Raw genomic sequence first — 13,478 nt, forward strand, 5'->3', positions numbered from 1 at the left:
CACTTGGTCACGGAAGGGAGGCAACGTAGCCCTGTAGATAACACACTGACCCAGGAATCCAGACCCTTTTTCTCTCCTGCATCTCTAGGAACGATCGCTTCATTCCTCGATGCTTGAATTTCCGCCTCTGCAAAGTGAGGGCATAATTTCCACTGTAAAGCAGCTTGAGAGCTGTTGGTAACAAGATTTATGATTATTGAGGAGTTATTTAGTACAGCTTTTAGATCCTTCTCCATTGATTTTGCTTCGCAGACTTTGTGGCTCCTGCCGCTATTACCGATTACACTGACCCTTCAGTGGCTTCTGGACGTTGTGTTTCTGGAGGAGGACCCTGTCACTCAGAGCTACAGAGAGAGAGGAGCATCAGCCATGATCACCTGTGGATTTACAGTCTAAATTAGATCTTAAATATAAGCTTGTTTCTTTTTTTTTTTTGTTGTTGTTTTTTTTTTTTACTATACTGTTGGACCAGTGCTTGCAACAAGTGAAAAACACAACCACCAATGGCGTATTTAACACATGCAATATTTAAGAGCATGAAATTTCCTTCTCTGATCATCTCTGTGAAAAGTAACAGGTGATGGTGGCCCCTGAAGTAGGTCATTCCTCATCAGTCCTGTTGCTTTTATGACTTGTGGCCAGTTCAACACCCCTTGCTGAGATCTGCTGCCCTGTGCTTTGCCTTGCGGTCCCCAGGGAAGGGCTTATGGGTTGTGCAGCGGAGGGTTTCTTTAAGCTGATGCACCTTTTGATCCTTAAGGAGGAGTTGTTTTAATCATCTGGGCTGTGGGGCAAAGACAGGTGTCTTGTTCAGGGTATGGGGTTTGGGTTTGGGTGAGGAGGTGGGTTAATAACTGGTAAATACACCTGCCTCTGAGACTTTAGTAAGTTGCATTACTTGCATAGCAACAAGCAATTGCTCCCCTTCAGTAATATCTATACCATTTGGCTTAGCGGGATTAATAAGAAATAATAAAAAAAAGAAAGCAAATTCACCACAAGCAGATTGCCTGAACATCCCTTGTGCGCATGTGTTTCTGAGCATGTGAAGGACAAGAGCCTGAGTCACTGAAGAGAAAGGTCTCAGGAAGCTCAGATAAAAACATCAAGCCACTTGGCAGCACTTCTGCTTTGTTTATGCAGTTGTCATTTGGCCAGTGTCACAAAACCAAGTCTCCCTTCAAGTAGCCGAGCTGCCAGTTCCAAGTCTGGTATGAAAAAACGCAAGTTCAGGGTCAGCAGAGCCTGTGCTGTCCCTAGTCCCCCATGTCTGAATTAAGCTGGTTAGGCTGGGAGGCAATGCTGCAGGATTCTCCATTTCCTAATCCCAGAAGAGCCAGCAAGCCGCCCCCAAACACATCATCCTACCTTACAGTTGCTTTTACACCCAAATCAAACCCCAAAAAGCACTCAGCCCTCTGCTTTTGCTGAATGCAAACCCAGGCCCAAAAGCTGGGTTTGCATTCAAACACGTTTGTTTGAATCCCATTCACAAAGCAACACTGGACAGACAGTGTCTGCAGACAGGAGACATCACAGCAGGAGGCGTGAAAAAGCCCTCACCATGATGGGAGCCTGTGTATGCTGGAACAGCTCCGCAGCAGTGCTGGGCCCTTTGCTCTTCAGGATGCAAGAAATCATCATTGAACCGCACTGACAGATTTTGATTTTCATGTACTGGGAGAGAATGGTCAATTCTTAATAAGGTAATTAAAGTTCCTCTTTAATAAACCAGCACAAAATATTGTATGGCTCCCGGCTAGCGCCCAGTGTAACTAAAGTTCAGATAAACACATTGACAAAGAAACATCCATTTCATCTAATGCTTATTGACCAGATTTAAAAGCAGTATAGGCTATTGCAGGAATTCTCTGGAGAGCTCGCGGCTGCTGCTCTGCTGGGGGATGTCTCCACGTTTTGGCTCGCTCTGCTTTGCCAGCATGCAGAGAGCGCTTTTGCAGCCTCCTGTCTCTCCACCAAAAGATCAGAGCTTCTCTGCTTCCACCCCTTATTGCGACAGTGGCTGAAAGCTCAGTACAAGGCAGCCTGCCTTGAAACAAACAGAATGGCTTGGCTTATCGCTGCTGAAACACGATTCTCTGCATTCCTTGTTAGGGTGCTGTGCTAATTAATATATCAGAAGGGGCTGTTGGGAGCACATGCTGATTTACTGTGAGCCCAGCAGAGAGGGGCTGGGTGGAAGTGTGATGCTGGAGCTGGTTTCTTTATTTAACTCCAGATTTCTTTGCCTCCCTACAGCAGCAGCTTTCTGCCTGCACTTCTCTAATGCTCTGTCACAGCCCCAGGCATCACAACAACTTTTTTTTTTATTTCTTAAAGACAGACACAATTATATTTGTACTGAATTATTTTTACCCATAAATGTCACAGATGTGAAGACAGTACAAGAAGTGAGAATGTCTTAACAAAACCATCATCCTATGCTCATTCCTGGTGTTTCAAGATGCTTCTGAATAAGCTGGAGATTTTGGGTCAACCAAAAGGCTATTAAATTACATCCACAAGGATCTCCTCCTGAATTTCCTAGCTTAGCTGGATGGCAATAGCACAGTGGCCTCCTCCTGCTGTAATTTTTGCTGCAGAGCAGACTCACAGTTTCTTCTACCTGCAGTTATCCTTCCTTTGGCATTGCTTTATTCTTCGTGCCCTCCTGCCTCATCACAACAGCTGAAACCCTTTGGGCCTGCCTTGTTCCACCTCTGTGCTGCATCCATCTCTCTCTACCTCCTGGGCTGCCCGACATGCTGGTTTCCCACTGGCTTCCCTTTCCCTTCCCGGGACAGGCACTCTTCTGGTTTTCTTCTGCACTCTCAGCAGTGTTTCTGCTACATCACTTCCAGCGCCGTATGCTTCTCCCTCTTGCATCTGCCTCTTCCTCCCCACAGTTGTCTTCTTTTTTTGGCCCTCATTTCACTAAAACAGACAGCCAGTTGGTATTCCCACCCTGGAGGAAGAGTGCTCAGCACAGTTCTTAGGTACGGTTTTGAATTCCTATCGCTAACAGCCAGTCTCCTTCGGTTACCCAAAAGGGAGCTCAGCAGACAAGTTTTCAGCTGCCAGCTAGCAAGCATCCTCAGGAGTATTCTCTATTTCTGTCGATAGCTCCTCCATTGCTACCACCACATACCAAGATCATATAACCTAGTATTTTTCCATGAGAAAAGACAAAATAGCCAGAATCTTGTGACTTTCAAAAAGTGATCATTGATTACCTCGCAGTTGCAACCAGGAACATCTCGAGGAAACTTATACTTTTGAATGCACCAGGGCACACACAAAGATGTGCCTCATTGGCAAAGTTACAATTTGCTTTTGTGCTGCCAAAATGCAGGTGCCACCATGGGCCAGCTGAAAACATACTGGTAAAACCAACTTTTTAAATAATCCAGATGTGTGATTGATGTGTTGCCCACTTTGTACGTTGTGACAGGAGCCTGTTGGGTTCACATCTTCAGATCAGACCAGCAGGATGTACCTGGAGGTTGTGTCAAAACCAATCAACCCAAAGCAACCAAATTCCCCTGGGGCTGGTTTCAGGGAGAGCTGCTGGGGTTGGTCGACACTCTGCCAGGGAGGTGAGGGCAGGCATGCGGAAGGACAGACAGCCCAAGAGACCCTGTGGACACATCTCTAACCAGAGTTGTCACCCCCCTTCTCCTCCTTGTGTGCAGACACCCTGGTACCTCGTCCACAAGGCCTGCCCCAAGGTTGCAGGACAGCCCCGGCCATCACCTCCTGCTTTGCAGAGGCCTCCACAGCGCTATGATTGCAGCATTCAGCTGCTCTCCGGTGCTCGCTTTCTGCTCCACCATCTGCTCCTAAATATATTCTGTTAACATTTTATTTTGCAGGGCTGCTGGTGCATGAAAGGAAGCAGGTTTAACAATCACCATCACGCTGTATTTCTGAAAAGTCAAATAGTATATACTGCATTTCCTTTGGTGTGTTTAAGTGCTCTGACCTTTACAACTCCACAAAGTGTTGGGAGGCAGGGAAGGGGAAACATGGAGAGCGACAAAGCCACTCGTCACTGCTTGTGCTGGTGCTACATCCATTTTGCTCTGGGCAGCTCCTCTCTCCTGCTCTGCAGGCATGCTGGATGCATCACACTCCAAGGCCAAACATCCAGGGCTGTACCCCCAGGGGTAGTGAAGAAATTAGTACAGGAGTGAGACAATCATGGTCTCCTACTCCCAAGGAAGGTCAATACTCCCTCCTTGGTGGGAGCGGTGGCTCCCCAAGGTCCATGGTCCCCAGGGCCAGCCCACCTCCATCACAGGACTCAAAGCTGGCCAGATTTGGCCCCTCCTGCTCTCACTGGGTGGCACTGCCAAGATCTGTCTCCACTCTGTCCCCACCATGAGAGGTCACACAACTCTAGGAGCTCAAGTGACCGCCCCACCCCTGTGGCTGGCACAGTGCAAGTGAGAAGCTGGGGTGGTCACATTCCTTTGCCATGTGGCACTGAGAAAGCAGAGTGTGGCAAACTGCACACAAGGACTTGGAAAGCCACAAAAGCACAGTAACTTTAGCTGGAAATTGCAACACTCCCTTCCAATGGACAATATATAACACAGGCATTTATCAGGGTCCTGCATTTCTGTATTCTTCTATACTGACACCCTTTCCAATACGCATTATAATGTAAATGTTATCACAGGTGAAGATTCGTCTCTGCAATCACCATCTGTTTGCCTGAGCTTCACCTTCCTTTAATGAAGGTGTGATCCAAAAGATGTCAAAGATAACAGACATCTCAAAACGGCCTGGTTAGATCAGTCTGTTTGCCCAACCACACATCATGAAAAGGTAGAAAAATCCCTTCTCAAGATTGGATGTAAACTGCTATATACATAAACTACATTTACATATATGTATGTAAGCTTTATATATATATATGTATATATATATATATGAAAGTATATTTATGTACATATACATGCTAAAGCCTTTGGTAGGATTGAATGATCCCTACAAGCTGAGGTATTTAAATTTCTCAAGATAAGACTTAGGCACCTAATTTTATTTCCTGCACTGGGGACATTAATCTGAGATATTTATATGAAAAAACTCATATTTTTCAATAGTCGAAATTCTTAAGGCCTTAATCATGTTAGAGGGATTTAGAAGCTAGATTGAGATCTGCATCACATGGGAAATAGAACTGCTTTTTCATAACTGCCTACAATAATGATTTTAAAAGGAAAGAAAATTCTACCATTTCAGCAGACTTCTCCAAGTCCACACAAGACAGGCTCTGGCAGACGGGTGCCACCCTTCTGGTTTCCAAGAGCTCTGTAGCATTTCAAGGCATTACTGCAGAAAACAGATGTATTTTTATGGTAATCATTTTAACACCTTTGACATTGTTTTGTAACTACCTTGGATCCTGTTACGCTTCACAAAGCTGTGGAGAGAGATGAAGGCTGACAAGTCTAAATTTAAGGAGCTGAGGAGACCTGACTCACTTTCTGGCACTGCCACTGCGTGAGTGGGTAAATCACCCGGTGTCTGTGCAGCATCTCAGCCTCACCCAGGAGCCCTTCTCCCTTCAGCCATGTGTTTCAGAATTTTTCAGGGTGCAGGCCAGGATGAGAAAGCTGGTGGCATCCAGGCACATCTCCATCACACACTGCAGCGTGGCACTGAGTCTGCACTCACCTTCGATGGCCATGTGAGAGGTTACGGATGGTCAGGGCTAATAGATCGGCATGGTAATATGTTGTGTGAGCAGGCCAAGCCTAAACTTTGTGCTTGGCTCTGGGCCACTGTTTCTGATTAATAATGAAAACTAACCCTTCAAAACAAGCAAATGCCTTTTCAACCAAAATTAAAAATCTAGTAGTATTTTTACTTTCTGTTACAAGTATTCTGCATTTCTAATGGGAAACTAGGAAGGTGGGGGAGTGATAAAAAATTGAATTTCGTTTTCAGAGATCCATACATTGTTTGGTGAACTCTAAAAATGTGTTGCTACAGAAAACAGAAAAATTTTGATGACCATATTTTGTAAATAAGTAAATGAATGAATGAATGAATAAATAAATAAACAAAAAGTAAGATTCCATGAGAAGTCTAGAGACAGGCCCTTCCTCTGGCCCTGTCCTCAGCCAGAACAACCTCCTGGCCATCTTTAACCATCTCCAACCCTATGCTGGCCTATGAGAGTTGTAGACCATCACTCCGCAAAAGCCTCTGGGTCAATGTATGCCTCAATGGCAGTGTTTGTATTTGATAAATTCTCTGCTTATGAGCCCCACATAGTGGAGGATAACATCTGCAATGTGATTTGGCTGCTAATATTTCTGCATTGTGGCTTCTGCCACATCCAATGTCAGCAGTGCCCCTTGGAGACAGTCTCCTCCAAAGCCATCTGCTTGTGTGGGTGATACCTCACATACCTCAGAGAAAATGAGCAGAAATCTGCTACCACTCCCCTTACCATGTCCAACAACCCAGAGCCAATAAAGGCTAAGCCAAGCTAAGGAAATAAAAACCGTGCTGGAATACCAAAGCCCTCACTCCCCTGAAACAGAAGGTAAATATCTCTAGTATTTACAGTACTGAAATTATATTGGAGAATGCTCCCACAGAGACACTGACTCAGAAAAGTATTATTGAGGTTTCGGCTAGCACATGAGTTTAAGTCCCAGCTGCAAAGCCTGCTGCCATCTGCTAAGGACAGGAGGGCTTGGGACAGCCAGGGTCACGCAGCCCCCAGCCACCTGTGTGACAGCAGCAGAGCATTACTAAGACCTGGGGAAAAGAATAAAAGATAAAGATAAAAATAAAAATACTCAACCCCCATTTTGCCTTTCATATAACTAAGGACCAGGCTATTCAGGGGTACACACCTGCTCCGTTGACCCCATCTCTCTCCCACTCAACACGCTGCTGAATCCCTGACGCCGTGATAGCCCCAGGCTTTGCTGCCCCAACACAGGGATTTCCGTGGGAACACCAGCTGCTTTGCTGTAGATGTAGGGCAGGGTCTTCTTTGGATTCACACTTTCCCTTGCTGCCAGGAGGCCAGGTCTGTCCCACAGCTTGGCTGAACGTAGGACCTGGCAGCAAGAAAAATCTGTGGCTGAACAACTGACGCTACTGGAAACAGAGGGGAAGACAAGGATTTACCTCTCACTAAGCTACACCCTCAGCCCCCTGCTACAACGGTTTGCCACTGCTTCTGACCCTCTGATGGTTTAAATCCCTGTGGACTACCATGGAGCTGCAGACACTTGCTACAGCATCAGACCAGTATTTCCCAGTGGGCTCCTGACTCGCTCTTGGGGTGCAGCACATAGCAGACAGAAGGTGGCATGCCCAGCTCCCCAAGCTGCTTTCCCTAGGAATCTTCTCCTATACTATGTAATTCCTGAATCCCTTCAGATAATCACATTTCAGGAGGAAGGCGAGAAAAAGAAACACCTTACAGGATTCACTTTGTTTCTTGAGGAAATCAAAGATGGCGAGGCACCAAGATAAATATCCTTAATGTTAGCAGAAAGCAGATACTTTGCACGCAACACCCTTTCCATAACACTGCTTATGCTCAATGAAATGCACTGAGCAACTGAGGATGTGCATCCCTGTCCCAAGAGTATGATCTCTCTCACACACAGAGAAAGCATCCTGCCCTCCTCCCCAACATCTCAGTCTCAGCCCTCTCTTTCACCCTCTTACAATGTACCTGGATATTTTCAATTGCCCGTTTCACTGCATTCCACCAAAATCCTCCTTCCTCAGATCTCAACAAGACCATCATCCTCTAGGCAGCAACTGCTTGCCAGCACTATACCTGCAGGTTTTGGACCTTGGCTTTGGAAGACACACAGGGCAGTCTGCGTGGTAACACAGTGGATTACCCCCACCAAAAACTGGGAGCAGCAACAAACCCCAAACTCCAGTTGTAGTACCTGTTTCCATGCCTGGAGCAGAGCACTAGCCTTCCTCCATCCCATTTGCTCTGGATGATGCTGGCTAGGGGAGCAGGGCTGCAGGGTGGTGATGAAGTAGCATAGCTACAGGAGGTCCTCAGAGCAGTCACCAGAGCGGTATTCCCACAAGCGTAGGTGGAGAAAGAAAGGAAAAGTATCTATTTTCATCCTGATGTAAAAGCAAAACCTTCCTAGATTTAGAGCTTTTTTACTTATTTCACTCAGACCCACTTCAGTGCTTTCAGTCTCTTTGAGAGCTGGAGTCCACCTCAACCAGTCTCTAATATCCCTCATTTTTAATGGCTTCTGATCATATCCTGGCTACCAGTTCATTCCACATTGGATGAAAATCAATGGATCCCTTGACATACTCTCTCTCACTCTGCCTTTCCCTTCTGCTACTCAGCACATCTGGTCATCAAAGGAGCCCTTCGATTTTCCCCACTTGGCGAGAATGCATTTGATGTGTGTCTCTTTTTGCTGCAGAACTGAGTGTAGGTGTTTTTCTCATTGCCAAACACCCCCTCAGCCCTCCCAAGGGGACACTTATGTCCCCTGAGCTTGCTCTGTGCAGTGAATCCTCAGATGCTACTGGCAGTCTGAGCATTTATCATTAATAACATGATTTCCTGGAGAGTGGAGCGGGTAGGTAACTCAGACCTCTGTATGAATAAACAGAGATCCAAAATGATACATCAGAAAAACATGTGTTCATTAAATACATCAAATCTCATGGTAACAACTTCCATTAAAAAAAAAAAAAATCCCCTCTTGGAGTCTATGCCTGGCATTCCTCTGCATCCCCGGAGAGAAGAGCCTTCAAGTACTGTTTGGGGCTGGATTCAGGTAAACTGTAGGACTTGTCCTAAAAGGGGGCAGCTTTTAAGGTCTTCAGTCATACAGTATTTTGGCCCAGAGCTGACTGCCCACCAAGACTGCAGCAGTGCCTGAACACGAGCTCCCTTTCCCATGCTGCATGTGTGCATCATGCAGCTGGAGATGCAGAGGGGCTAACAGCTGCAGCAAAAGCAGAAAGGTTGCACTGCTTGAAACTCATTTCACTTACAAAAACCAACTTACCAAAATCAGCCAGACTGCAGCTAAAAAAGTTAATCTCCCTTGCTCTTCCATAAGTATAACACTTAAAGGCTGTATTTGATTTTTTTTTAATTACTTCCAATCTGAAACTCCACTTTCTAAATTCCAGCCCAGACAGAACTTCCACTACTGAGTAATGAACCCTGAAATTGGACAATGAGACATATGTGACTGCAATAGAAACAATGGCACTGCCTTGGCTCCAAAGGGACAGGATCACAGCTTATAAATATCTTCAAGGTGACAGTACATGAGAGGGCTGGGAATTATAATTTCAACAGTTGGAGAGCCATTCGCTTACAGGTAGTAAGGGAGGAAAATATCTATAGCGGGGGGAAGTTCTTGGTAGGGAAGTTGTAAAGCTGGGAAGGTCTCAGCGATGAAATTCATTGCCAGCAGTGCTCTGCCTAGCCCAGGTACGGCACCCAACTGCTGGGCCTGTTTCCCCTTAATCAACTGTTACATCAGGATGCCTATGGGCAATGAGGTTGGATCCCTCATGCCCACACCACAGCTCAGACTTACAACCAACAGGGCTAAAGTACAAAAGAAGAGCAGGCCACAAGCTGCCGAGGTGTTGGCACAAATATCATTAACTTCGCTCAGCTTCTGACAAAAGGTACCCAAGAGATGCAGCCAGTAAAGGTTTGCTTTTCCTCCTCCATACAGAGTAGCGAAATGCATCTCCAGCCATTTCCAACACACAAAGAAACTGAAGTTGCTGGAGACCAAAGGTGCATTTCTGCTGCTAATTTGTTCAATCAGTCAAATAAGCAGCATCCCAAGTCAATCTGCCATTGCATTTGCAGGACGATGAAAGAATACAAACATAAGGGGACTGACTTTGGGATAAGGGTTATCACACATTTCCCTTGATAAGCTCCACAGTGCCTCACTGCTGCTGTGGTCATTTCAACCTACGCAAATCTTCTGCAACATATTTATCTCCGGTGCATGCTCGCACACAAATGTGTGACCCACACTGACACATGTCATGTAAGTTGCAAAGTGTTGGCACCACCCAGCTTCTAGGAAAACATTATAAAAGATCACATTTTCTTTTAGTGACTTAATAGGTTCCTTGTATTTCTTTGCAGCTTTTCCATCTTACAGCTGCAACACAACAGCCTCTGGGCCCAGTCCAAATCTACAATTTCCTTCAAAATTTTCCATGGCAATGCTTCATGCTGTCGGTTCATGTTTACATCCCCATCATGATGCAATGGGCAGGAGAGAACAGCTGGGGCAATATTGCTGGCCACCCTCAGCTTCCTAAGCAGCTTCAAGACTGCTTATTTCACTATTGCTTCAATGTTTCTCTCCTGTTTGAGAGTCTCGGCACATGATGCTCTACTTTGGCTAATTAATTTTTAAAGAAGCTCTGTGTATTAATGCAAATTCTATTAGTGATGCCTCTTGGCAGCTCGTGTATTAAATACAATGCCAGTAGCATGACAACACTTGACAGTCTCCACAGTGGTAAATTACATATATTATTATTTTATGCCCCTTTTAATGCTTTTAAGACACATCCTTAATATAAGCCAGAATTGTTAGTATGCTTGTACTAAAGCACAAAAATATTCCTTAATTTAGCAAAGCATATGTTCCTATTAGAGCTATAGATGCCGGATAAAGACTGGCACACACCATGTGTGGTGTGAAATGGTGTAGCTGTGTTGCCTTCAGTGGGATTGCAGACACCAATATCAATGGAGACTCTGACTCGCTATTCCTTTGCGGCCATAACTTGATATTCTGCGCTGGATGATTACCATCAAGGGGCAATCACAACGTTTGATAGCAAGCCCAACTACTCTGCAAGGTGTTTTGGCAATAGTTCATACGTCTATGCTCATGTACCGACCACTAGAGAGGGACAAAGGAAGATGCTTTGCAAGTGCAAATCCCTGCTTGGGAGAGTTTATCGCATGAGTTTAGTGGCAGTACTGTCTGTGCTAGATTCAGCCTTTTCATGTCAAAGGAGAAAAACGTGCTGACAAGTTGTATTCCACAGCAAATAAATTGTGCTGACTGCTCATGATCCAGCAGGAGCTGGACACGGGAAGGACACTGTTTAAGATCCCAGCAAAGATGCTCAGAAGCATGAGGTATTATGGAGAGAAAAAACACCCTAAACACAGCCAGCACCTAAAGGAAGGGAATCTTTTCAGGGCCACCTTCATGGGACCAGCAGGACTGAAAGCCTAGAATGGGACAAGCAAGAGGGGAAAGAAAAAGGAAAAAGAAGCAGTCCTGGAAAGACAGAGACACAAGTGGTCCTAGAGGGATCAGCTATGAAAGACCCTTTATTACCCTGTAGCCACAAAACACATTGGCAAAGAGTCTCTGCCTTTGCATGCCTAGACCAGTATTGAATAGTTTACTCCTCTGCTAGTCCATAAAAGCAAGTAAAATTAATCAAAAGGTCTCAGCCACCCCGTGAGTGTTAAATGCAATGCCACACAATGCGACCTACAGATTTCTAGTTCCCTCCCATCCTTTTTTTTTTTAAGCAGCACACAGAGAAGGCATGGCAGCCTAGCAGTTAAGCTCTCAGAAGCTGGGATGCATCAGAAGTAAGGCTGCACAAGTAACCTTAACTCAGTCCTCTTAATATTATAAATAAACCTTGAGTTTGCCCACAGTTGCACCCTTGTCTTAGTTGCAGCTCCCTGCTTCACTTCACTGGGCAGGAGGAGCAACGTGGTGGGAGCTGGTTTTGCTCCAGCAAACGGTTTGCTGTCTCCTACCTTTGACTTAGTAACCTCCGAATCCTTCAAATAAAAGGGGCAGATCCACTGATAAGGTCAAGCTGTTCTCTGCCCCAAAGGTATTTACTGCTGCTCAGATGAGTTCACCTGGGCAGAATGCATAGCAGAAGGAAGAAGGGCCTGGCTGAAAAAACACAGTCAAAAGACATCGAGTGCCCTCATGAAAATAATTTGTGACTGGATAGCATTTTGCCTGTGTCAAGAGCAAGCAACGTAAAATAGGTCAGCTCAGCTTTATGGCTGAGTCCTGCTACAGGTAGAACCTTCTGGAAAATGTTGCTGCCTGCAGACATCTTGGGGTTTGCACATAATATTTTTGCTTCCCTCCACAGTGCGTCAGCTGTGATGAATAATATTTGCACTCACCATGATGCGCCAGCTAGCGCACATACACTGTGCCACCATGGAGATTTTGCAGCTACCAGGAATAGCCACTTCTGCCCATCTTCACTTGCACCTTCTCCATCCCCACTTCTTCACTGGGAAAGTAAAACCAAACACATCCTTTGACATGTAATTACACAGCAACACGACATGCTCTTCTCATGTTGACTCAGAAGATAAGTACCTAGAGGCCCAGCCACTGCTTGGTGGATCTCATCCCTGGAAAGCTCTAATACTGCCTGTAAGCCACGCCACTGACTCCTCTTGTATGAGCTGTGCAAGACGTACTGTGCATCTGTTGGAGTACATCTAACAGCACCACCCATGCGGCAGTGGTGCTGGAAGAAACACATGGCCTCAGGCAGCTGTCTGTACTCCCCCTAAACAAGGGTCTTTTTCAGACCCTTATTTCCATCAACTGAAGACTCAAAGCAGCTTGGGGGTAAGCGCAGCTAAGGGTGGGGGAGGGGAAGGTACAGGGGAGCCAGTCATCACTTAGGGCTTCTGAATGATTCTCCCAATTTCTTCGACCCTCAGTTCCTCATTTGATAAAAGCAGATATTTTGTTTCAGGTCAGATGTGTTGTTAACCCCAAACAGCTTTCCTCAAGTCCTCCCTCACCCCTGCCTTCATTCCTCCAGAAAACAGAAGGGAGGGAGGGGGAAAAACGCATTGGCACAGCTCTGCCTCGGACTACCATATGCTACTCTGAATCTCCTCTCGTCCTCGGAATAACCAATTTCTGTTCTCTGCTCTCTCACATGCAGCCATCAAAATACCAGAGGAAAATATCCATACTTTTCTCAGCCATAACATCTGACATTTCAAACGCCAGCACCCTGGCCTTCCCTCACCCTGCCAGTTTCAAAGCAGACCACATTTCTTTCCCCACTCACCAAGATTTGATTGGTGGTAAGAGAGACTTTGGCAAAACATCCTATTCCAAAGCACACGGCACATATGAGATATCAATGGCAATCATCCCATCCATAATGTCAGAACCTAAAGAGAGATTTAATCCTGTGGTATTTGAAGACTTCACAAGAACAAGTTTCCTTTTTTTTAAATTTGACTTTGGGATTTCCTGTAACTGAAATAACGATCTTAAAATTATCCTTTTCTGTTGGAAGGAAAGTTTTGCTGTAGAAAGCATACAGCAATGCCTCAAAGTAGTTCTTACCTACATCCTAGGAACAAAAGGTCACCACAAGAAAAAGCGCAGGAAGCAGAACTTGCAGGTTGCAAGGATCAAATGTAGGTCAAG

Source organism: Falco rusticolus, chromosome 12 (assembly GCF_015220075.1).
Source record: "Falco rusticolus isolate bFalRus1 chromosome 12, bFalRus1.pri, whole genome shotgun sequence".
NCBI lineage: Eukaryota > Metazoa > Chordata > Aves > Falconiformes > Falconidae > Falco > Falco rusticolus.